Genomic DNA, 27425 nt, shown 5'->3' on the forward strand with positions numbered 1-27425 from the left:
TCAGAATAACTTGGCTCCTTCTTCCTGTCTCCTTACCTACCACTTTCTCCCTCGCCTTCGATTCTAGAATTTATCGGAGTGTGGTGGTTGATACATCACATCATAATCATCTTGTTATTTTGGAACTATTAAATAAACACTTAATATGTGGGGCCTGGTAATCTTAATTTTAAGCAAGCTTCATGGATGATTCTCATTAAACTTAAATTAGAAAATCACTACACAACTCCCTGTTAGCCTACCCTTTTCTCTGTTTCTCAAATAGGTTCACGTAATTTCTATTTCGGGGTCTTTAAATGTGCAATTTTCTCCGTCTGGAATGTTGAATTTTCCCCTCTTGTTCTGAGATGAATTTCTAATTATGCTAACCTTCCAATTTACATGTTGGTTTCTTAAGGATGTCTTCCATTAGGCTCCTAGGCTAAATTATATCTTCTTATATATTCTCTTCACTTCCTATAACTTTCTTTCATAGCACTTAGGATGTTGGTAATTAAATACTTATTTATATATTTATATTTTCATCTCCTCCATAAAACCATGTGCTCTTGAGGGCTACAAGTTTTATCTCCTTTCTTACATGAGGTTACTATACTTTATCATTTTGTGTTGTATCCTGCTTTTCATTCCTATTGCTTTTCATTCTTATTAATCCTTGCTCTTATCACACAGTGCTACAGATTTCTCTCTACTTGTCTGCCTTATATTAGGGTGTGAAATTCTTGAGGGAGGAGACCAACCATGTTTGAAACACCATCTAGCAAAATAAGTCAAAAATAGTAGTGGCTCTATTTTCCATCCTTATACTTTTATATAATAAAACTAATACTTGACAAATACTTGATAAATACTTGACGAATGAATGAATGAATGAATGAATGTACTGGTGTGATTTGTTATGTTTTAGGGAACAGATTGTGATTTCAAAATTTCCAAACATGCGAAATACTGAAGGCTATTTGTATGCTTCTGAATTAGAAAAAAAAGTTATCTTTTCTTTTCACTAACATTGGATCTATTTTAAACTATGTTGTGAATGATCCATAGACTAAAAGGAAACATGGAAGAAAATTTTTGCAATCCTGGATTAAGCAGAGATTTCTTAGATACATTACAAAAAGCACAATGCATAAAAGAAAAGAAAAGATCGATAAATTGGATTGAATTGAAACGAAGACTTTTGCCTTATGTATGACATTACTCAGGAAATAAAAAGTCAAGGACTAGGGGAAATGTTTGAAATCACGTATCTGATAAAAGACTTGAATCCAGCTTACATAAGAACCCTCAAAAGGCAGTATTAAGAAAACCATCATCCCAGTGAAAAAACAAACGAGCACAAGATTTACAAAAACACTTCATCAAAGAAAATATAGGAATGGCAAATAAGCACATGAAAAGATGCTTAACATCAGTAGTTATTAAGAAAATGCAAATAAAAACCACAATATGACAGCACAGCACATCTATTAGAATAGCTAAACCAAGCACACAAAGTAACTGAAAATACCAAGGGCTGCCAAGGATGTGGAGCAATGGACGTTCCCATATATTGCTTTTGGGAATCCAAAATGTTGCAGTCACTTTTCAAAACAGTGGCAGGTTTTTTTGTAAAGTTAAACACATACTTACCAAACGACCTAGCAACCCTACCCCTAGGTATTTACTCAAGCTAAATAAAATTTTCTGTTCACAGAAAAACATGTATGTTAATATTTATAGTGGCTTTATTAGTAATCATTAAAAACTGGAATCAATCCCTACTGAGGTACAGTCATACTTGGCAATTAAAAGAATGTAATAGTATCACAACAATGGGAATGGATCTCCATCACATTTTTATGGTTGAAAGGCACCAGACTTAAAAGATCATAAATGGTATGATTCCACTGATATAACTTTCTGGAACACATAAAAGTATAAGGATGGAAAATAGAACCATGGTTGCCAAGGGCCAAGGTTGTAGGCAGGGTGGATTGCAAAGGGCGGGAGGAAATTTGGAGGGATTATCGAACTGTTCTACATTCTGATTGTTATAGTGGTTACATGGCTCTATGTGTTTGTCAAAACTCACAGAGTGGTACACTAAAAGGATGAATTTTACTCTATGTAAATTATGCCTTATTACACAAATGAAATGTCAATGACAGAAACATTCTGTGTAATTTATGCTTTCAAAGTCCATGTGTTGCCACCATTTGCTTTCCCTATTCTGAATATAAGCAGTGTCAGCATGTACAGTTGCATGCCTGTTTAAGAAGAAATGTAGGACAAATTATAGATTTAAATAGCCTTAACTGTTGTCTAAAAGTAGAAGTCATTAAAGCTATTTGACTAATAGCAGCTTGAAAAAACTCTAGCCTCATGCTAGAGCCTTACATTGCTGAGTGGCTAGATTCCAGGTAAAATGATTGATTGCATTATTGAGGAACACATGTTTTACTGGTCTACCTATAAATTACCTTTAGCTCCAGGGCGACCGTAATAGGTTTTCATTTCAGAACATTTTCCTCCATTTAAAATTCCATGATTTCTTCTATCTGATCGTAGGCCCATCTCTATCTCGTTCATAAGCTCAGTTTTGTCTTACTCGGTAGTGTCGTAGTGCCTAAAATGCTGGTAGGAACTATTTTGAATGACTGATTTCTGAGGGAACAGAAAAGAATGTGGAGGTCTTTCTTGGCACACTCTCATTGCAGGGGAAAGGTCGATAATTCAAGACAAATCCTATTTCATTTCTCTATTAGGGGTCACAAAGAGCCAGTCATACTCATACATTGAAAAAGCTTCTCTCCATTTTCTGACAAGGGACAAAAATCCTTACAGATAGCTATGGCCTTTAACACTTGATATTAGTTCTTTTAAATACACGTTCACTCCCCCCTCTCATGCTCTCTGTCTCTCATTCTCTCTCTCACAAATAAAATCTTAAAAAAAAAAAAAAATTAAAAAAAAAAAAGGGGGGGGCGCCTGGGTGGCTCAGTTGGTTAAGCGACTGCCTTCAGCTCAGGTCATGATCCCAGAGTCCCGGGATCGAGTCCCACGTCAGGCTCCCTGCTCAGCAGGGAGTCTGCTTCTCCCTCTGACCCTCCTCCCTCTCATGCTCTCTGTCTCTCATTCTCTCTCTCACAAATAAAATCTTAAAAAAAAAAAAATTAAATACACGTTCATCTGTAAATTATTAAACTGAGAGGTGCTTTGCTTTCTCAATGACAAAGTTTCATTCTTCATTTCTCTCTCTTATGGAATTTCTACCAGTATACGTGCCTAACAACCTTTAGCCGTTTGAAGGACGAGGAGTGTTTTTGAAAGGACACTGACAAACACGGACTACATACTGGTCCAGCAGAGTGGTGATTCAATTATCTCCCCCGACGGTGGCTCTTTTGTCACAAGCCCTGCTTCCTTCAGAAGCTTCCACAGCCCGAGTCGTCCTCTGTTTGGTTGCCGTTGTCCCAGCCCGCACCCTCTTTGCCTCTGTGCTCCAACTCATCCTTATTCATAGACACTTAAAGCGATTTCCTTTATGCAGACCTTGATTGGTTATCGGAAATCAATATTTTGAGGACGTTTTTCTTCAGGGATTACTATCATTTCAAACTCAAAATATTTTGCGATTGCTGAAAGCTCACAGAAATATTCCGTGCCTGAGCTGACAGGAAACTGTAATCAAATTGTCAAGCAGTTGCTCTGACTGTGGCAAAGTGAGGAGGCTAGATTACACGTGTCAGCATGTGAAGATAAGGGCTGCAGGCTGAAGGCTTGATAGGAGACGGGAAGTTTATCGCTGTAAACTGCAACCTATTGTAGACAGTAATGCCATCTCAGCATTCCTTCGTTTGCATTAGGAACCCTTTATGGTCAATAGAGTGTCTCGGCTTAACCGTTTGGAAAGCATTCTGCAAATTCCCGGCAAAGCACGTTCTGTCAATTAATTTGTGCTAATCTGCAAGCCAAGGTTAAACAAGTGATGGTTTCAGATGGGTCATATCGGTCCGACGTTCTCAGACTGGATCTAATAGCATTCATATATTCATTTCACAGGAGTAACTATTTCAGCAAGGGAACACATGCTCTTCTGCTAAAATGGATAAAATCCTTTATCTGGTGGCCTGTTTTCTTGGGTATTGAAAGATTTATTGCCAGGCTCTTCTCTCCTGGTTTCCCCCTGGTCTCTGCAAGACCCTGAAGGTTCTTCGACACTTTCCCCTCCTCCCATGGCGGCTTGCGGCCTCCACCGAGGGCTTCTTCCAAGGATATCCATTATTCAGAGCCTCTGAACACTGCGGCTACCTCCGCGCCCAATCACTCAGCATCCGCTGTGTCTTCTCCCCCAGAGGCAGGGGAAAGCTGTGGAGTCTGAGGTCAGTATGTGCTGGCTTCTTCGCTCTTTTATCCGTCTTGGCAGCCAGATATTTTAAGGTGCTGTATTTATTATTCAGTTGCAAAACCAGGGTGATTTGGGTGACTGATGTTGTGGTATACGAGGTGTTTACTAAATAAATACATATTTTATGATGTGCATTATTTATTAAGTTAAACATTGTTCTACTCAAGTGTATCTTTTGGTATTCTTTTTTCCTTTCTTAATTTTTTCCCCCCACTTGGTTTTCCGAATATATTCCTGCACCTGGGGCCCACTATTCTGAGTACCTAGGATATTTTCTTGGAAGAGTTTGGCATTCTGGGAAGCCACATTAACTCTTTCTGGCCCTTTGGCTACCACTTTATGATTGCCCATTTCGGCACCCTGAAAGTGACCATAGCCACGTGAATTGACACAGCCCCCTGGAGCCCTAACCTTCTTCTAAGGAAGTGCTCAGGCTTTGTAAAAGGTGGGTTTTTTTGTTTTGTTTTGTTTTTTGTTTTTCTGTTTTTTAAGCAAATCCTGCAGATCTCCTTAGTAGATTTGGATTTGGGCACTCCGCTTTTTTGGAGCATGGGCTGTGTGTAATCTCAGCTAGTGAAAGGGAAGCGGACCATGGAAACCCCTAGGGCTTTTGATTTGGGTGTATTCAATCTCTCACTTCCCCTCCCAGTCCATCCTTATGTTTCCCCACAACACTCCTCTAATCTTGAGGCAACACAGGTAGCTTTGGGGAGTAGGCAATAATTTTCTCCGTGCCTGTTTTCATTCTTAAAGAAGTCAGTGAGGGGCTTAATTGCTCTCCCAGGATAAGGTTTCACATGGTAAGTAACCTAGTCCATGATAGGTGTCCAACCTAGGTCTGTGAATTTACAAATACAGCCTGGAAGAAGGTTACCCCCTACTGTCGCTTACGTTTTATATAAGCAAAATGCATTATTTAACAAATTACCAGGTAAGCAGTAGCTGGTGACGTTGTTAGAGGACATCAAATGTACCAAAGAGTCAACCTGGTATTTTGTCTGTGTTTTTCCAGCCTTCTTCAAAGCATCCCAAACCGCAGAGCATCTTGGGACTCCTGTTTCTTAAGATGGGCACAATAAATCTTCCAAGTATTTTATGAGCCTTAGATCAATAACAGACCCATTTTTTTTTCAAATTTTTATTTAAATTCTAGTTAGCTAACATACAGTGCAATATTGGTTTCCGGAGTAGAATTCACTGGTTCATCATTTACATACAACACCAGGGCTCATCATAATAAGTGACAGGCCCATTCTTGATATCTGTTGTTTGAACCTAGAGCCAGGGTACAGACGGAGGCTCCTGGTTGGCATTCTGCGCCCTCTGATGCAGAAGTCTGTAGCTGGGGCCCCGGGTGCTGGTCAGTCTCTGGGCAGTACAGAAAATCACCATGAGTAGTCAAGCCTGTTCCCTTACATCATCTGCCTTCTGTATCATGGAGTATATTGTCTTTACCTAAACAGTGTCTGAGGTCTTCAAAGCAGCATTTGCAGGGCTTTTGCGGTCTTTACAGCGATTGGCACAGGGCTGTGGACACAGCAATAATATGATGTAATAATAATTTTACTCTTTTATAACTTTATAATGGTTTAGACTTTGTAAAACTCTTTGAATCCCAAAACGGTGAGATAAATATTAGATAAAGACGCAAAGCAATTGTATTTTAAAAAGAATGATGTGTGACTTAGATTGCACCCCTGCGATTTAAATCCATTGTTTTTGATAAAGCCGTTCTGAGCCCTCTCTTTCCTCAACTAGGCTCAACATCATGTTCCTCTGGGTTTAGCAGCCATTAATCTCTTTTCTTTCTATGATCCCATAACAACTGTTCATATATTTCTTTTTAGCAATTCTTGCACTCTATTTTTATTATTTTTCTTTGTGCATGCATCTTAGCTCCTCTCTGGAATGTGAAATGTTATGGAAAGGATTTCACTCACCTTTGCATTATGCTGTACCTTGCAGAAAGACTTATCCCTTGAAGTCACTCAGGAAATGTTTGTTTGAATTGAAATCTGGGAAACAGCTAATGTAGCGTCTCTCCATTAAAGGCACTTTAAGGTGAAGATAAGTATTGTACAAATAAATCGCCTTTTATACTCTGTACTCCCTGACATCATATCCTCAAAAATACAATATGGTGTACTATTACACAAAGAAAGGCTTTGCTAAAAAATGATTTTAAGTTTGAAAACTGGCTCTTTTCATTACATATCAGATATTTATACCTTCATCGATCAAGGGTCTAGCCAGTTGACTAATAAAATGATGGATTAATATAAAAATAATACTTTTTAAAAAATTACAAATCAAAGAGTGGTAAAATTTTCCCTCTTCAAACTGTTATTTAGTAACTATTAGAATGGTGCTCAGGGTCAATGTATCAGTTTTCGTCAGAGCATTGTTCTTTAGGCGAAGTTATAATGGCTGTAGAAGGCAATGGGATAGCAGGTGTACAAAACTTCAAAGCTGTATGAATTTGCTACCTGCAGGGATACAATGGGAACAGGTTTTAACTTCAACAATGAATTAGAATATTTCTTGTCTCTTATGAAAAGACTTTTTCACATTACAATACACAATTTCCTTCTACTCTTCCACCCACTCATTATATAAAAAAATATTGTTTAAAATATTTTAACAGTAACTCCTCGGTGATGACTGAATAGTGGTTATTTTTTTCTGTCTCACTTGTGCTAAGTGATACCAGCATCATGTGATGGAGTCTTACAGCTACCAGCAGAGGAATTATGTTAGAAGTGGAGATGCAAATGATGTTTTGGAAAACCCTAATTACTGACATACCATTTATTTTATTTTATTTTTAATTTAAATTCAATTATTTAACATATAATATTTGTTTTAGGGGTACTGATCTGTGATTCATCAGTCTCATATAACACTCAGTGCTCATTACAACACATATCCTCCCCAATGTCCATCACCCAGTTACCCCATCATACCATTTATTTTATTTTATTTTATTTTATTTTTTTTTAAGATTATATTTATTTATTTGAGAGAGAGAGAATGAGAGAGAGCACATGAGAAGGAGGAGGGCCAGAGGGAGAAGCAGACTCCCTGCTGAGCAGGGAGCCCGATGCGGGACTCGATCCTGGGACTCCAGGATCATGACCTGAGCCGAAGGCAGTCGCTTAACCAACTGAGCCACCCAGGCACCCCATACCATTTGTTTTAAAAGACTCATATCCGGGGTGGGGGGTGGGGGATTTGCAGGGGGGCTTGACATTCTGGGAACTGCACCTCCTTGTTGTCTCTTTGCCCTGAACACCACCTTAGAGTCCTTAATCATTCCCATTCTTTTCCTTTCTCCCTGCCAGGTAGAGCCGCAACCCTCTTGAAGTGATGAGCCTTCTGAGAACTACTTTATAAGTAATTTTTTTTTCCTTGGGCCAAGAATGAAAACACGTTGCACAACTACAGACCACAAACTGTCTCCACAAGCTGGCAAATGACACTGAATGGCCACGTCATTACTTTTGTTCCTCAGTTGTGCCAGTACCATGTAAACCAGATAATATAGAGCAAAGATTACCTAGTTGTGAAGACTTTTTCGTATTTAATTTTGTGTGTGTGTGTGTGTGTGTGTGTGTGTGAAGACTTTCTTAATCGGTTTCTGTTCTTTAAAAAGTCTGGCCAAAGTTTGCTGTCAAATATGCTGACTGCAAGGGTTGATGAATTTGGATATCTTTCACCGTAATTCTTTTTTTTTTTTTTTAAGATTTTATTTATTTATTTGAGACAGAGAGAATGAGAGAGACAGAGAGCACATGAGAGGGGGGAGGGTCAGAGGGAGAAGCAGGATCCCCGCCGAGCAGGGAGCCCGATGCGGGACTCGATCCTGGGACTCAAGGATCATGACCTGAGCCGAAGGCAGTTGCTTAACCAACTGAGCCACCCAGGCGCCCCGCAATTCTTTTTTTTTTTTATTATTATGTTATGTTAATCACCATACATTACATCATTAGTTTTTGATGCACTACATTGTTTTTGTGTAACACCCGGTGCTCCATGCAATACGTGCCCCCTTTAATACCCATCACCAGGCTAACCCATCCCCCCACCCCCCTCCCCTCTAGAACCCTCAGTTTGTTTCTCAGAGTCCATAGTCTCTCATGGTTCATCTCCCCCTCTGATTCCCCCCCTTCATTCTTCCCTTCCTACTATCTTCTTCTTTTTTTTAACATATAATGTATTATTTGTTTCAGAGGTACAGGTCTGTGTTTCAACAGTCTTACACAATTCACAGCACTCACCATAGCACATGCCCTCCCCAGTGTCCATCACCCAGCAACCCCATCCCTCCCACCCCCCCACCACTCCAGCAACCCTCAGTTTGTTTCCTGAGATTAAGAATTCCTCGTATCAGTGAGATCATATGATACGTGTCTTTCTCTGATTGACTTATTTCGCTCAGCATAATACCCTCCAGTTCCATCCACATCATTGCAAATGGCAAGATCTCATTCCTTTTGATGGCTGCATAATATTCCATTGTATATATATACCACATCTTCTTTATCCATTCATCTGTCGATGGACATCTTGGCTCTTTCCATAGTTTGGCTATTGACTTTCACCGTAATTCTTAAAACCCTACTACTTTCCCCATTCCTTTCAATCTCAAATTCAATGATTCATTCTCAGGTTTATCCTTTGTGACCTCTTAGCACAGTATTTATTACCTTGGACTAATGTTCATTTTCTTTAAAGCCAAGCTCTTTCTTACCTCAGAACTTTTAAATGGACTCCTCCCTTTCAGTCAAAAATTATTCTTCTACCTTTATCTGTTCTCTCCTCTCCCTCTTTCTCTTTTATGCATTTGTTCTTGTTGTTCTTGGTCTGTACAGTATTCTGTTTTCAAGTCCTAACTTAAATGCTATTTTTTCCAAGGACTTTCTCTTGAGCAGAGGATTAACAAGTTAAGGGGTCAAAGGAAGTTTAAATTAACATTCACAGGAATTAAGATGAATAAAACTGAACAAAAAAAGATGTTTGGGTCTTCTGTGGAACATAAGGAATAGCATGGAGGACATTAGGAGAAGGAAGGGAAAAATAAAGGCGGGGGGAATCAGAGGTGGAGACGAACCATGAGAGACTATGGATTCTGAGAAACAAACTGAGGGTTTTAGAGGGGAGGGGAGGGGAGGGGAGGTGGGGGGATGGGCTAGCCCGGTGATGGGTATTAAAGAGGACATGTATTGCTTGGAGCACTGGGTGTTACACGAAAACAATGAATCATGGAACACTACGTCAAAAACTAATGATGTACTGTATGGTGACTAACATAACATAATAAAATTAAATTAAGTTAAAAAAAAGATGTTTGGGTCTTTTATGTTGCCCACGCTCTACTTGGCAATCCCTCTTTCCTCCCAAATCCAGACACTTCTACCTCTTTTCCTGGCTTTTCATTCCTTGTTCTTTCCAGCAAATGTTTTGATCATCCCAGTTTTCTTGCATCTCTCTGAGAGAAATTCAGCCACTCTGGAGTGTAAATTTTGATGGAAACAGAATAGTTATGGGACAGTCTGTAGCATAGGGCTTAAAATACTTTTGTTGTTTACCTTCTCTGAAACAGGCTTGGTTGGTAACATTGTTTATTCCCCAAGGTCTAAGAGTTGCCATATAATAAATATAATCTCCTATAATTCTTCAAGCTAAAAGGTTTATACCTCCTTCCATGGTGGTTATTCTTGGACTCTGCCATGGAATAAATGTTTGTGTCTCTACAAAATTCACAAACTGAAGTTCCTAATTTTCAATGGAGATGACATTTGAAAGTGGGAGTGATTAGGTTTAGATAAGATCATGAGGTGGGATCCCCATGATGGGATTAATGCCTTAAAAAAAGGAAGAGACACAAGATCTCTCTCTCTCTCTGTCTCTGTGCATGCACCAAGGACGAGCTGTGTGAGTACATAACCAGGAAGAGGGCCTTCACCCTGACCATGCATCTGACCATGATCCTGATCTTCTAGCCTCCAGAATCATGAGAAATAAATGTTTGTTGTTAAGTCACTCTGTATATGATAATTCATCATAGCATCTTGAACAAGACAAATTCCTAGGCACCAGGGATCATGTCCTCAATAGGATCCAAACAAAGGGCCAAAGAACTGATAGACAGAGTTTGGAAAGATTCCCTGAAGCAGTGGTGAGGGAGGATTGGGGGTATGGAGTGTGGGGAGGGGGCAGTGGGTTCAGGGATGGTGGGGGACTTTCCCCAAACTTCAGTAGTAGGGGAAGGGGCACTCGTTGTCTGAAGATGGTATAAACCTAGCATGGATAAAGAAGTGGTGGGGTACACAAGGAATGAAAAGGACAATCCCAGGATTTTATAATCTGGTTGCGGACACGGAATTTACCATGAGGTCCCTAAACATCCATGTATATATGATTAAGTGTCCAAATAAGTGCTATAGAGATTCAGAAGAAAATGAAATGAGTACAATGTGAAGCATTTAAAATGCAGGGACTTTTAATACACAGTCAGTTTTGCAAGATGAAAAAGTTCTAGAGATCTGTTGTACGAGATGATACTTAACACTAATGAACTATACACTTAAAAATGGTTAAAATGGTAAATTTAATGTTATGTGTTCTTTACCAGAATAAAAAACCCTAAAAAGCAAAACAAAACAAAAAGGGACTCTTATATATAGGGACTTTTATATATATATTTCCCCCTGTTCTTTGTCACTTCTTTATCTTTGCACTAGTTAGTGGCTATGTCACCAAGGGATGGAATTGGGGTTTAGCTATGACCTCTCTACCCCTGCCTCATAATCCCTATTAGTGTTTTAAACAAAAATAAAAATAATTTTTAAAATCTAAGTAAAAAAAGTGGTTCTTGTTATGAAAACAGAGCTTTAAGAAAAATTCCCTATCCTGAGTTTCTCAGTGGGTGTGTCCTAAATCCTGCAAGTTTAGCAGTGATGGTAAAGCTTTTATAAAAAAGAACATTGAAACCATTAAAAATATATATTAAAAATTACCAAAACATTTAAAATTGCTATGAATATTTGAATATTATTTAAAAACTAACTCTGGTATGTCGCTGAATAGAGTAATTGTGGCTTTGGTACTTAGGACCCTATAGATAGTCACCATATCATCTCCTTCCCACCTTCTTCTTGAGTCACTTCCATTTGTTTTTTTGTTTTCTTTTCAGTTAATGTGTTGTTGTTGTTGTTTTTAAAGATTTTATTTATTTATTTGACGAGAGAGAGAGAGCACTGGCAGGGGGAGCAGCAGAGGGAGAGGGAGAAGCAGGTTCCCTGCTGAGCAGGGAGCCCGATGCGGGGCTAGATCCCAGAACTCTGGGATCATGACCTGAGCCAAAGGCAGATGCTTAACTAACTGAATCACCCAGGTGTCCCTGTTGTTGGTTTTTTTTTTTTTTAAGAGCAGGGTCCTGAAACCATACCACTTCGGTTCAAACTCTGGCTTTACTAATTACTAGTTGTTTGACTTTGGGCAAAATTATAAAATTTGTGACTCAGATTCCTCATTTGTAAAATGGAGATAATGCTGACATCTACCAGATGGTTATTGTGAGGATTAAATATGCCACGTAAGTGGTTAGAGCAATGCTTGACACACAGTCATGCTCAGGAAGTGGTAGGGATCATGATTATTATCATTATTATTATTATTAGGTATACATAAATAAAACCTGATTTAAACATTTTTCCTAATGTGTTTTTTTCTTATATAACTTTTTATTATTTTTAAATGAACAATGAGTCAAAGTCTGCTGATTAAGTTTTGTAATGAATTCTTTTTTCCTCAAAGTAAAAATATTAATTACTCAAAACAAATAATAATTGAATAAAATTCAGTTAATATTTTTAATATTTTTATTTATTTATTTGACAGAGAGAGAGAGACAGCGAGAGAGGGAACACAAGCAGGGGGAGTGGGAGAGGGAGAAGCAGGTATCCTGCTGAGCAGGGAACTCAATGGATGCGGAGTTCAATCCCAGGACCCTGGGATCATGACCTGAGCCAAAGGCAGCCGCTTAATGATTGAGCCACCCAGGCACCCCCCAATTCAATTGATTTTTAAAGGAACTTTAGAACATTACAATTACAGAAGTCAATATATATGATTACATATGACTATCAAGAATATTTGTAGTAGAATATTTTCAGAATTTTAAACATTAAAGTAATGAAAATTAACATTTTATGACTTCTTTTGTATAATGCATATTTAATTTTTCACATTTTAAGAAAATATGTCTATATATTTTCTTAAGGATGCAGAGGATATAAATTTATTTTTTTGAAAATGCATTTTTTGAAAGTTTCATAGCCTATGATCCCTTTTTTTAAAATTTTATTTATTTATTTGAGAGAGAGCATGAGAGGGGGGAGGGTCAGAGGGAGAAGCAGACTCCCTGCTGAGCAGGGAGCCCAATGTGGGACTCGATCCCGGGACTTCAGGATCATGACCTGAGCTGAAGGCAGTCGCTTAACCAACTGAGCCACCCAGGCGCCCCAGCCTATGATCCCTTTAAGTACTTTCTATTTAGATGATTTTTACAAGCATATGTTTTTCCATCTTAATGGACAAACTTTTGATCAAAGCTGGAAAGCTATCATACTCCCAAGACCACCTCAATAATGTAAAAATATTAAGCCTTTATTAAATATGCATTTGAAAGTCCCTACAATTCTTTTCTTCCTTGCTTTAAAGTTTTTTGTTTTGTTTTGTTTTGTTTTGCATGGAGTATTAGCCAATGAATCAATGATTACAAGTAAATTCTCTAGTATCTTACCTCAAAACATTTTGAACATTTTTCTCAAAAAGTTTTGAACTTTTTAAAAGAGTGTTTTAGGGGCACCTGGGTGTCTCAGTCGTAAGCATCTGCCTTCGGCTCAGGTCATGATCCCTGAGTCCTGGGGTCGAGCCCCGCTTTGGGCTCCCTGTTTGGCGGGAAGCGTGCTTCCCCCACTCCCACTCCCCCTGCTTGTGTTCCCTCTCTCGCTGTGTCTCTGTCAAATAAATAAAATCTTTTAAAAAAATAAAAATAAAAGAGTGTTTTACTTATCTATTGCTATGTAAGAAATTATCCCAGTACTTAATAGCTCAAAATAATAAGCATTTATTATCTCAAAATCTCTATAGGTCAGAAATCCAGGCATGGCTTAGCTGGGTCCTATGGCTTGAAATCAGTCTTGAGCTTGATTGAAGTCAAATTTTTGGACAGGGTTATGGTCTCATCTACAGCCTTGACAGGAGAAAGATTCACTTCTAAATCACCCCTATGGTTGTTGGAAGGCCTCAGCTCCTTGTAGGCTGTTGGACTAAGACATCAGTTCCTCACTGGCTGTTGGCCAGGGGCTCCCTCAATTCCCTACCAACTGAATGCTGCACAAGACAGCTCACATCATGACAACTGGCTGCCCTAGGAGGGCTGAGAGAGCCAGCGAGCCAGAGAACAAGAGAAAGAAAGCATCTAAAACAGAAGTCACATTTTTTTCTTTAACCTAATGTAGAAATTGCCATTCCACCACTTTTGCTGTAATATATTTGCTACAACAAATCCCTAGATGCAAGCCACACTGAAGGGAAGAGTCATACAAGATCATGAATATGGAGAAGTAGGGGTCACGAGTTGCTGTTTAGAGGCTGCCCTATAACAGAGTATGCCACAAACCTGACTCACCAATAGCCTTCCTTTGCTCAGTTGCTAGCAATCCCTTCTTTCTAGCTGTTCAATCCAAAAACCTCAGAGTCATCCTTGAATGCCACTCCATTCTGTGAAGAAGGCTTCTGGGCTCCATGTCAAAAATAACTGCAGACTTCCACCACTTCTCATGCTTCCACTGCTATTGTCCTGGACCTAGACACCAGCATCTTATGTCTGGATTATGGAAAAAGCCTCTTAACAGGTGTTTCTGCTTTTACCCTTACCCACCGTAAGTCTATACGACAGCTAGAGTGACTCTCGTAAAACAGAAATCAGTCACGTCACTCTGTTCAAAATCTGCCTTGGCTTTCCATTTCACTCAGAGCCAGAGCCAAAATTTACCATGGCCTGTGAAGCTCTCCATGAGCTGGCTCTTCATTCGTCACTGCTCTCTTAGGTCACACGCTCCGCTACAACCATGCTGACTTCTTGCTTGTCCTTAAGCTAGAGGGTCCTCTCTGGGCCCAGGGCCATCGCTATAGCTTTCCGATTTGCCTGGAAGGGTCTTTCCCTAGATGCCTGCTTGGTTAACTTTCTCTACTACTTCAATTCTCTCTTAAACCTTCTTGGTAAGGTATGCCCTATTTCATATTTCACTCTGCCCCCCTCCATTCCTTCTCCCTGATCTACACTTTCTTTCAACCTTGGCATGTATCATCTGTTACGGACTGAACTGTGTTACCTCCCCCCCAAAAAATCACATGTCGAAGTTCTAACTCCTATTACCTCAGAATGTGACATTGCAGATAGAATTAGTTCAGATGAGGATAAATTTGAGTCAGATGGGCCCCTAATCAAATATAACTGGTGTCCTTATCAATAGGGGAAATTAAGACACAGACACATAGACAAGAGGAATGTCATGTGAAGATTGAGTCAAAGAGCAGGGTGATGTGCCTTCAAACTAGGGAATGCCAAGGACTTCTGGCAGAAGCTCGGGGAGAGTAAGGAAACAGATTTTTTCCTCACAGACCACAGGAGATAAAAACTCTGGCCTACATCTTGATCAGAGACTTCTAGCATTCAGAACTGTGAGATGATAAATCTCTGTTGTGTAAGCCACCTAGTTTGTGGTACCCTGTTATGGTAGCTCTAGCAAACTAATCTTTTTTTTTTTTTTTTAAAGATTTTATTTATTTATTTGAGACAGAGAGAATGAGAGAGAGAGAGGACATGAGAGGGGGGAGGGTCAGAGGGAGAAGCAGACTCCCTGCCGAGCAGGGAGCCTGATGCGGGACTCGATCCCGGGACTCCAGGATCATGACCTGAGCCGAACGCAGTTGCTTAACCAACTGAGCCACCCAGGCGCCCCTAATCTTTTAATATATTAGGGAATTTAAGTTTTATTATTTACACAGTTTACTGTCTGTCTTGCCTTGTTGGAATGTAACCATCTTAAGGGCAGGAATCTTTGTGTGTTTTGTTCATTGACAAAAGTCCATGCTTGTCACATAGTAGGGTCTAGATAAATGATTATTGAATAAATGACCGAGAAACAAATTTGCTCCATGAAATCATTTATACAATATTAGTTTGTGCTCAAAGAACTAATTACAAGGCTCTGGAATGCCCCAGTAGAGAATGCCTCCATCAATTGTAGAGTTTTTGTTTTAACAGCCTGCCTTGAAACTGCTAATGCAACACATGGGATCAACGATGCAGAGGAAACGTTCCACTTTTTGACTAATGCTATTAGTAGACACACTGAGGACATTTTGGATAACAGAGATCACACTAATCCAGAATACTTTTAGATGAAAGAAGTTTCATTACAGATTGGATAGTACTTTAGTAATGGTGCTAGTGAGACTCTCTAAAGAGAAACTCTTTGAAGAACTTTATTTGTTCTGGAAAATACCAAAAAAAGCCTACAGGAGATGAAATGTTTAAATTGATAAGTGAATGCTTCGATACACACCAGATAGAAACCCTACATAAACTTGTCCTGATAGTGAGGGAACGATGGGAGAAAGTTGTAAAGGCTTTCACATATAGCTCATATTCGAAAGCATAAGACTTAAGAAATACATTATTTTCTTCACAGCGAGGCTTTCAGATATAGACATTTGCTATCTATCAGAATTCCACATTAAATGATGTTATCTAATTGATGAGTCTAATAGAATCTAAGCAGCTCTATCCTGTCTATTTTCAGCTTTATGTGAAGAAATGGGATCAGATGCCACTCTTTGCTGTTTCATGGTGGATTTGCTGCTCATCCAAAGAAAAACTTTTGTCAAAAGCTAATAAACTGTAAGAACCAAAAACGTTTTCTCCGAATGATTCCCTGTTGCATATTTTTGAAGCAGTTATTGGTTGACTAAACTTTACATTATTCAGCCGCTAGAGGCACTTACTGAAAACACCGAGAATTCCGTAGAACCATTAGCATGCCCAGAGTTTATAGATTCTAAGTGAAAATGAAGGGGCCCCTGGGTGGCTCAGTCGTTAAGCGTCTGCCTTCGGCTCAGGTCATGGTCCCGGGGTCCTGGGATCGAGCCCCGCATCGGGCTCCCTGCTCCGTGGGAAGCCTGCTTCTCCCTCTTCCACTCCCCCTGCTTGTGTTCCTGCTCTCGCTGTGTCTCTCTGTCAAATAAATAAATAAAATCTTTTAAAAATAATGGAAATGAAATCTTGAAAACAAGGAGCAAAAAACATTTTACTAACAATATTTAGTGGCTATTAAAATTTTAATCTTAGTGAAGAATTATTAACATCCAGTAGATCAACATTTGGCTGTACATAAGGAAAAGCTTTATCATTATTTTGGAATACTTGCTATGAAAAAGTTACATTGGGTTTGAAATCCCAGCAGATTATCACAAAGCTTTTCAAAATTACATTGGTCAATGGGTGGGAAAAAAGAGCTGTTCGATGTCGTGACATAAAAGTCAGAGACAGTAAATGGTCTAAATAAATTCTGGCAGTGGGAAAAATTCTATCCGGCAGCCAAAAAGCTATTAATGATCTTCAGATTTTTGCTGCCTTCACTTATGCGAACAAAGTTTCTCACCAATGGTTGAGCATAAACAATTGAAGAGATCATCTGTTTTCATTACTTATTTCTACAGAGCAACGCACCCCAAAACTTGATTAATTTATTAATAAAGCTGAAAGCCATCATTTAGTATTATCGCTCACGGTTCTGTGCATTGACCGGACACAGTGCACAAAGTGGCATCAATTGTCAGTGGGGTCTACGGTCATTTGCAACCCGACTAAGCTGAGTATCCAGGATGACTGGCAGTGGGTGCTCGCTGTGAGCCGATAACTCCCCTGGAATCGTCATCCTGGGTGCCTACAGTTGGCCTCTCCATGTAGTTTAGGCTTTGTCCTCATGGAGGTTTGTTCTGAGACAGGTAATCCCCGAAATAAGAGTGTCAAGAGACCCAGATTGAAGTGTCAAAATTTCGTATAAGACTTCGTTTCAAAAGTTCAAAAATCTTACTCTTGCTGTATTTTATCAGTTAAATGAGTCACCAGGAAAGTCCTAAATCCAAGGGAAGGGGAGATAGATTCTACTTCTTGATGTGAGAAGTAGCATGTATTTACAATAAGGGAAGGAATTCATAGAGACCATCTTAGGTATGCTCTGCCACATCAAGTGTTTTATGAGAAATTGAATAAAAACACTTAAAGGATAAAATATGGATTAAAGTATACTCAAGAAGGAAATTTAAGAAATAATAATAAGAAAATATGTTATTTAAAAATAGGATATACTTTACGGGTAGGATTAATGATTGCCTTTCTCATAAGATAGGCTCAATATGTGTTGGCTATTATTGGATGTTGCCTTTTCAGTACTGGACTTGTGGTTAAAGTTGTCAGAATAGCAATGATAACAACTAGCATTTATATAGTAATGAGCAGATGCCAGGCATCCATGTACTTGGTAAATATCAATTTATTTAAAACCTCACAATTAACCTGTGAGGTGGGTATTATTGCTGGTTACACGTTGGAACTGTGATGCTAGAACTGAGGAACAGAAAAGTTAAGCAACTTGCCCACGGTCACACAGCAAGTAGGCGGTAAAGCCAGCATACAAACCTAGGTTTTTTGGTTTCAGAGCCCAGACTCTTAACCAGTTTATTATTTATGCAGATTTTACTTTTGGTGAAGGAAAACTAGAGAAGCATCAACTGCAGGTCCAATAAAATAATAGACTGTTTTATTTCATGTTCATTTGTATTATAATGTACTTGGTGAATAATACCGTGTTTCCACTTAAGTGTTAACACCTAGCACCCACATCTTGGTTTCTAACACCATTCTTCAGTAAAAGGAATCAGGGCTCCTTAGAAAAATAGCTGACTCTAGGGCTGAGGTAGGATATGTACAAGATAAGCCTGAAGTATCTTGCAGTGCCAGAAAGTAAGAAAATGCTCAAGAACAAAAGGAAACAAAAAGTAACTACTGGAGACTTTCAAAGGAAGGGAAGCCAACTTGAAAGAACTCCTACTGGCCAAATTGGGATCAATTAGAGCAACAAAATAAGTAACATAGTATAACTCAAAGCACAAAATAAATATTCATGGGTCCATCCTGCTATAAATAAACAATGGAATAAATAAATGAAGAACAGCTAAATCATCCTTAGGAAAATTTTTCAAAGAGTATATATAACTCCTCCTCCTCTAGGAGGTTCAACTTCATCTCCTATGTCTTTAGGGTGAGCTGCACTTAGTGACTCACTTCCAAAGAACAGAGTATGGAAAGGGAAATAATAGGTCTCTTCACTCTTACAGCGTGAAGAGACCTGACAGACACCACATTAACCAAGAGTTCAAGTTTGACTTCACCAATGATAAATTATGTTGATGTCATGTACTTCCTGATATGATATGATGAGAAGGGCACTGATCATGAGAAAACATATTTAAAAATCCAAATTGAGGGATGTTCTGTGGACCACGTGACAGCAGTCTTCAAAGTGTCAAGGCCCTGAAAAACAAGGAAAGCCTGAGAAACTGTCACAGACCAAAGGAGACCAAAGAGACACAACATGACAACCAAATGCAGTGAACTGCATCTTGGAACAGAAAAAGGATGCTGGCAGAAAAACTGGTGAAAAATGAAGGAAATAGGTAGTTGAGTTAATAATTAAGTTAATTTCTTAGTTTTTAAAAAATGGGGAGGCCGGGTGAACGGTTTACTGGAACTCTCTGTACTATTTTTTGCGACTATTCTGTAAATCTAAAATTATTCCAAAAAAAGTTCTTGAAATAATAATAGGGTGTAACATGTCTATTTATACAGTATATTCCCTAATAAGAATACATGCACAAACACAGAGACAAACACAAGGGAAAACAGTCTAGAAGGAAATATATCATTAAATATTAACTGTGGATATCTCTGGGTCTTAGGGTTATGGATTGGTTCTTTCTCCCCTTAATATTTGTCTATAGTTTTCAACTGCCTATCATAAGCATATTTTACTTTCATCATTAAAAATGTGAAAAAAAGGAAAAGCAATGTAGTATAAACACAGCTTATGAACAGCATTTGTTAGAGTTCTCAGAATGTTAATTGATGCAAATGAGAACGCTAACTAATTTTTTCAAGTAGCTAAGAAGCTGTGTAGTGGGAGCTAGGACTTTAGCTGGGTAAAGCATCTGGAGGGTATAGACTCGCTTCCTGTTTTCTAAGCTTCCTCACTTTGGGGAAAGATGTGCCAGTGCTCTTGGTGGTTTATTTCTATTTGTCATTTTAAAAAGAACTAACTTTGCAAATTGTTGAGTTTGTCTGTACCCCAGTTTCCTCATTTGGGACTAAATTAAATCCTAAAGAGTAGGATTGGAATAAAATGCATTAAGTACTCATAGAAAGCTATCAAATGAGAGAGATTAGTAATAGTAACAGCAGTAGTATTAATAGAGGTTATAATTTGCTAGTGTGATTGTTCAGTATTGTTCAGTGTAATGTGGTATCTTGTGTTGGATCCTGGAACAGATAAAAAAAAAAAATCACAAGCGGATTTATCAAGAACGCACATTGCAAATAATGGTTCCTCACAAATTCACTTCATTTGACTTTGAAGTAAGGTGCAACGTTTAAGCAATGCTGGAAAGCCACCTACTTAGTTGTATTACCTTCTGTAAGAAGGCTTTACTGTCTACCCTAAGAAGAACTAACCTTGCTGTCTTCCCTATGTCTTACAGTTCTGCCCAATACAGCACCCATGACACTGTATTTCCGTGTATTTCCATGTCTGTTTCCTTCACTATTCTGGGCTCTTTGTGGACAGAGCCCCGTCTTAGCCACCTCTGTGCACTCAACAGGTCCCAGGACAATGTTTTTTCCAGCATATATCAAGTGTTCAAATATATTTACTATACTGAATTATCGGTACATTATTCAGATGGGTTTAGAATTTTGTTTTAAGGCTTTTGGAAAACAACCAGATTTTAGAGGATAACATCATATTCCAACAAAGTGATAATACATTTTGGAAGAGCTGTTTGGTGAAATACTTCTTGTTGCCATCATAAAAAAGAAATGTGAAGTATTTATTAATGTGCAGTGAAGTACTGGTGGAAATAAGGAATGGACTCTGCAGGGGTTTCATAAAAATAGCAGGAGATTCATCAGGTCACATTCTGTGCTTTCAGCTGAAAGGGGCTATGACTTCTTACAGAAGTGATGGGCATGCTATTTGCCAGACACTCTGTGAAGCCATTTATTTCACCATGTTTGTATTTTCACACAGTTGAATAAGGCAAATATTGTTACCTCCAACTTTTGAGCGAACAAGTAAGTTAAGACAGGTTAATGACTTGCTCAAGGTCACACAGAGCTAAGGTCGGGCTGACCTTCGCATCTAAATATGTCTTTGCATAATATCAGTTTCCTATAGACCATGAGTGTAAATCTGCTTGGGCTCTACAGCAAAATACCATAGATTGGGTGGCTACAGAAATTAATAAATTAATTAATGAAATTAATTAATTATTTTTTCTTACAGTTCTGGAGGCTGGGAACTCCAAGATCAAGGTTCTGGCCCATTCGGTTCTTGGTGAGGGCTCTCTTCCTGGCTTGTAGAGAGCCCCCTTCTCTTTGTGTCCTCACATAGTGGAGACACACCAGTCTGTGTAAGAAGTCTCTTCATACAAGGCACTAATCCTACCATGAAAGCTTCAACCCCATGACCTCTTCTAACTCTCATTACCTACCAAAGGCTACATCTTCAAATAACATCACATTGAGGGTTAGGGATTCAGCCTATGAATTGTTGAGAGACACAAATACTCAGCCTATAACGCCGTGATAGTGGATTTAGGGTATTAGCATTTTGTTTTGAGATGTATGGACTTACGTTTTATGTAGGTCCTTTTAAAGGCTTTATCCTTTAAAAAGACATCTTCCATTTTTCAGTCTAAGAATTGTTTCAATCAGGAGGGGGGGAATAAAACACGAGGGATTTTGTGAATTGAGTTAAAATCAGACAAAGGAAAACAAAGTTCAAAAAGTCAGATTTTAAAGCTTTTTAAAAATTATTCTAAAACTGGGGTTATTACCAACTTGTGGCTGCTTTCATTAGTCAATTTGTATTCATCCTCATTGATTGTCTTTCTGTCCCCTAGGAGTTCCATGTTCTATTCTTCCTGGCAAATGCACTTCTTTAATGAAAATTTGTTGAGTGTTGTGGTTGGCAAGTAGTGATTGACCACTTTCGTGTAGTTTCTATGATTAAGTAATTAATTCCCACTGGTAGATCTCTTTGTGTCCATATGACATGCAGCATAAAGAAAATGAAAGGAACTAACATGACTACTTTAACCCTTGACTGGAGACTCCTCACTGGGATTTGGTTTTCTTACATATGCCTCTAGCTTCTGCATAAAACTGTGGTCTAGAAATTGAATTCTGAATGCTATGTTACCACTTAAAGACACATTTACTCCTGAGGCTTTTTGACATTAAGAGGGAGACAGAGAAGAGAGTGGCAGAGAGAATAACAAAAGCAATGACAGAAATGTTTTTCCTTCTGACTTCTTATGTATACAATGAAGGAAAGAGAAGCTAAACAAAATTCCCTTGACTCTGCCTACTACATTCCTTTGTAAACCTTACTCCATGTCTCAAAATGAGTTTAAAGTGGCAAGCATATTGGAGGAAAGAATCTCAAATATGTCCTTTACTCTCTCTAATGCCCCACAAATGAAAATTCCGCTTAAACACCTTAAATATAGCTTGCTTTTTTTTTTTTTGGTTTCCCTTAAAAAGAAATCTCATAGTCTCTCAATTTATTATTTACTGATCTTTAAATATTAGAATTCTATAGGAAAGCAAAAGGACTCAAACTCAGAATTAGTTTGCAGTGATATGACGCCAATCTTGCTCATTTTTCAACAATCATGTCAGTCTGCTATGTTCATTGCTTGTGAAGCAGTTCTACTGAAGCATCATTCAAGGAAAGAACATTGCCAAGTCTTTATAAAATGACTCTTGTCTTTTTTTAAGTTTAATTTTATTATAATAAATATTATATATAGTAAATATATTATATATTTATATAATGTAAATTTATTATGTTATGTTAGTCACCATAGGGTACATTATTAGTTTTTGATGTAGTTTGCTTTTAACACCCAGTGCTCTATGCAATACGTGCCTTCCTTAATACCCATCACCGGGCTAACCCATCCCCCCACCTTCCTCCCCTCTAAAATCCTCAGGTTTTTTTTGGAGTCCACAGTCTCTCATGGTTCATAAAATGACTCTTGTCTTAATTAAACCTTACATACCAAATTTCCACTCTCCCAACCACATAAGCAAGAGAATTCTGTAATGCCCAGTTAAAAATAAATAAAACCCCACACTGTAGCCTGTACAATTTAAAATAGAAGGATTCCAGAAATACCAGGAAAAAAAAGATTACTTGATTAGGGATAAACAAATTACAAAAAAAAAAAGACGTCTAAATACCTGGTTCAAAGTCAAACCATATTTGAGCCAGATGAAGTTGTTTTCAAACTAACCTTAAGTGGCATTCCAAATCTTTTTTCCAAATCTCTACCCAAATGTTGTATTTGCCTCGAGCAACCAACCAAGCGTGGAAGATAAAAGTAAATTGATGAAATTGGTTGCATGTTCATTGACTAAAATACAAGTCTTCGTGTACTTTGGTCCAATCATATGGCTTAATTTTTTAGTTGTTTGTAGAGTGGTTACTGTCAGGATTTTCAATTATTCTTTCTTTTTCTTCTCTTTCTTTCTTTTAGTGCTCTTCGGTGTGCTGGTCCAATTCTCCATGAAGGGAAAGAAAGTTCTGCCACACTTTGATTTGTAGGTCCTGGAATCTATTTGGGTATTTTGCTTGAAACTCATTGAGTTGCCAAAGACTAAGGAATGGTTTTGAACACGTGTTCTACATACTGGGTTTTATGGAGTAGATTGAGTTAACTAACAGAGACTCTAAGACTTTTAATTTAATACAAAAGCAGACTTCTTTATGAAAATAGCAAAACATTAACGAAGATTCCTAAACCCTATCTTTAAAAGATTATACAAAGAGATGAAGATTTTGAGGAAAACAAGCATCTAGGTGCAATTAGATATCTTTTCCATTATCTGTAATTGTTACCTACTTAGTCCAAACCCAATCCTATTAGACTTTGATGAGAATGTTCCTCTGAAACTCACCAATTTCTCTTAATGTAGGGGCAAAACAAGCCTTTCTGGATCATGGAAATGCACACAGAAATTAAAACTAACTTCTCTCAACTTGCTTAATTTTGTTTTCTAAGATAAGAATTTTATAACTTACTTTCCTCTTTCACTAAGGCCTTTATTTGCTTTGCCAGTAATCTCAATCAGCCATTTAACTAGGACTTTCTTTAAAAGCGGAGAAGGAAAAAATCATAGCCATTGCTACATGAAGTTCTTCGATTGTCACCTTCCAGTTTCTGTTCACTGGGATCTGTTCTTTATTGCCCCTTTCTCAATACCAAATTTATTACAAAACTACAAAGCTAAAATCGACAGGGAAAAAAAAAATCACATTTTTGAGCAAAAAAATTTATATTCCTTCAAGTTTTGAATGTATTAGCAATGAATTTCAAAAAGATTATGGAAAACAAAGTACATGTTAAGTGCTAATGAGCAGTGTCCCTTAGAAGAGAGAGGTAATGTCTTGCACTTTCTATCTTTGAAGATAGTCGTGTGGCCCAAGATGTTTGAAGCTGCTGCAGGCTTCTTGAAACCAAAGTGTCAGCACCTTGAAAATTACAGAAAATCCAGTCTAGGACCCTGACTGTATTCAACTTTGGAACCAGATCTGGAACTGACTCCCTCCCGTCACCTTGTTATAGGAGAAAAAAAAAAAAAAATCTACTATTTACAGGGGTAAAGTATTTAAAGTAATACAATCCTTTTTTCAAAATGTCAATGACCCAGTGCACTTTTAATCAAATACAGACATTACTGTTTTAATAAAGCTGATATTCCTAACTATAAAAAAATTACCAATCATTGAAATGTATAAAAAGTTATCCAAAATATTCCACTACCCAAAAATGATTATTAAAAATTGATGAACGCCATTCATATATATGTGTATATTGATATATACACATACTAGTATTTACTAAAAGTGTTCTATTTAATCTTTTTCTGACTTCTTACTGAAAAAAAGAAATCAAACTGAAACTGAAGGAATTCAGAATGTTTTAAAGTAAGCACCTAAAGAGACATTATTTTTTAACTAACTTTTCCATTAGAAAAAGAAAATTCAATTTTTAAAATTGAGAGTTTAAATTCTTTCTTTTCTTGAAAATTGAGTTGCGTGTCAACAACAGTGTCCAGTGTCCATGGAAAGAAACTGGGATTCCATAAATGGGCTGTTCCCAGGCTTGCCCTTGGCTGTGGGTCCAGTTGTTCAGATTTCAATGATCCTTGTCCATTTCCTTTACCTCATTCTCCAACCTTCCTCTGAGTCCTGTCAGTGATTAATCTCCTTCCAATAATTTTTTTTTTTCTGTTTAAATTATCTAGGGCGTATTTTTCTTATTATATCCATGAACTCCGACTGGTACAAAGGTTGTTTGTATTTTTATTTTTATTATGTATTAAGAGATTGTTTCTACCACAAGCCAAAATTCTTTCTATTTTTTGTATTTTATCCAACTTTCATCCTCATCAGAGATTATCTCTTTTTTAAATATTAGTTTTGTCAATCTGATAATGATCAAAACTATCTCGGGGATAACTTCATGTTCCCTTAACTACTAGTGAGGTTGCATGTGTAGTGACCATATATCTATCACATTTTAATTTGTTTCTCAGTTATTTACCTAAATGTATCATTTGACCATTCCCTATTTGGTAATTTGCCTTTTTCTTACTCATTTGAAAATGAGTCTTTGTATGCTCTACACAGTATTTTCTTTTCTGTCCAATATGCTGCAAATATTTTTCCTAATTTTTTACTTCATTTATGATATCATTTTCTGCACCAAAATGTTTAATTTCTATTTGGTCTAAAACATCTATTTTATTTCTTAGATATTCTGGATTTTCCATTTTGGTTAAGAAGTTTCTCCCACCTGAAGTTATATCGATGTATCTATCTTTCTCTAAGTACTTTTAAAATATTTAAGTTCTTAATCCATCTGAATTTTTTTTCTAAAGATGTATTCATTTATTTTAGAGTGAGAGGGGGTGGGTAGGGGCAGTGGCAGAGAGAATCCTAAGCTAACTCCAGGCTGAGCTCAGAGCCCGACACTGGGCTTGATCTCAGGACCCTGAGATCACGACCTGAGCCCAAACCAAGAGTCAGGTGCTTAATCAACTGTGCCATTCAGGCTCCTCCCATCTGAATTTATTTTTGTGTCTCTTGAGTGTGAGGTACCAGTTCAACTTTATTTTCTGCTCTGTAGGTAGCCAATTGTGCCAACACATTTACTAAATAAACTATATTTCTGATTAATTTATACCATCTTTGTCAAACCGTGGATCTTTACATAGGGTGTGATACACTATTTTTAGACTATCTATTTTGTTCCATAGGTTTATTTTTTCTTCCTATCATGATACTGTTGAACTACAGAGGATTTATAATAATTACTAATATCACCTAGGATAAATCCTCTTTCATTACACTAACAATTAGTTTCCTCTAATTCTGCCACATTAACTTTAAGATAATTTTATACATTTCCTCCATCCTTTAAAAAAAACTTTGGTATTGGAATTAGAAGTATGTATTAATATGGAGGAAATTCACATTTTAGTGATATTGAATCCCCCCATCCAAAATTATATCTTTTCATTGTTTGTTCTTTTAATCAGAAAGTTTCCTATAGGTGGTACCTGGGTGGCTCAGCTGGTTAAGCGTCTGACTCTTGGTTTTGGCTCAGGTCATGATCTAGTGGGTCCTGAGATCAAGCCCCAAGATTAGTGGGGAGTCTGCTCGAAGTTTCTCTCCCTCTGCTCCTCCCCCTGGTCACACACACACACACACACTCTCTCTCTCTCTCAAATAAATAAATAAATCTTTTTTTTTTTTTTAAAGAAAGTTTCCTATAATGTTCTTCACATAAATCTTAAACTTCCGGGGTGCTTGGGTGGCTCAGTCAGTTAAGCATCTGCCTTCAGCTCAGGTCATGATCCCAGGATCCTTGGATCGAGCCCCATGTCCGGCTCTATGCTCAGCGGGGAGCCTGCTTCTCCCTCTGCCTGCTTCTCCCCCTGCTTGTGCTCTCTCTTTCTCTCTCTCGCTCTGTGTCAAATAAATAAATAAAATCTTTTTTAAAAATCTTAAACTTCCTTGTTTAATGCTTTGGTATTTAGTAGTTTTTGTTGTTATTGTAAATGAATTATTTTGTTTCATTCCAATTTCAAGCAGTGCTGCTAGTATAGAAAAAGATATTGATTTTTATATTATATCTTGTATTTATCCTCTCTACAAATTTTCTGCTTAATCTTAGTAGCTCTGTTACTAGAGTGCTTTGTCTGACTATTTATTTGTTTTTATTACTTTTTTGTATGTTTGAGGAGCTTAGAATGGAAACTAGGATTGTTACAAAAGGAACTCATAGAGAAATAAAAACTTAGTGGAATATTACAGCAAGTTAATTGACTATTTTTAAAAGATAATTTTTAAAGTCTTTTAACTCCCACTTAAAATATAAATATTAATTTAGTATATTTCTCTTGACTTATGATACAGAAGAAATCATATTGTTTCTCTTTCAGAACTCAAATTTAGGGTGGTTTAGGGTGGTTCAGTCAGTTAAGCATCTGCCTTCGGCTCAGGTCATGATCTCGGGGTCCTGGGATCGAGTCCCACATCAGACTCCCTGCTCA

At 37.7% G+C, this 27425-nt stretch overlaps 1 long non-coding RNA gene across 1 annotated transcript in view; it reads right to left on the reverse strand.

Annotated features, from left to right (window-relative positions):
• Nucleotides 1-5486: 5486 nt before the first annotated feature.
• LOC123859320 (uncharacterized) overlaps nucleotides 5487-27425 on the reverse strand; it is a 160852-nt gene continuing 138913 nt past the window's right edge. The window contains exons 4-6 of the long non-coding RNA XR_006794416.3: nucleotides 6331-6876; nucleotides 5846-5917; nucleotides 5487-5758 (exon numbers count right to left, since the gene is read on the reverse strand). This is a non-coding gene — a long non-coding RNA (uncharacterized LOC123859320). The remainder of the gene's footprint in view (nucleotides 5759-5845; nucleotides 5918-6330; nucleotides 6877-27425) is intronic.

This window comes from Mirounga angustirostris, unplaced genomic scaffold, assembly GCF_029215605.1.
Source record: "Mirounga angustirostris isolate CCGP_5_RB_7025 unplaced genomic scaffold, mMirAng1.0.hap1 SCAF_4, whole genome shotgun sequence".
NCBI classification, from domain to species: domain Eukaryota; kingdom Metazoa; phylum Chordata; class Mammalia; order Carnivora; family Phocidae; genus Mirounga; species Mirounga angustirostris.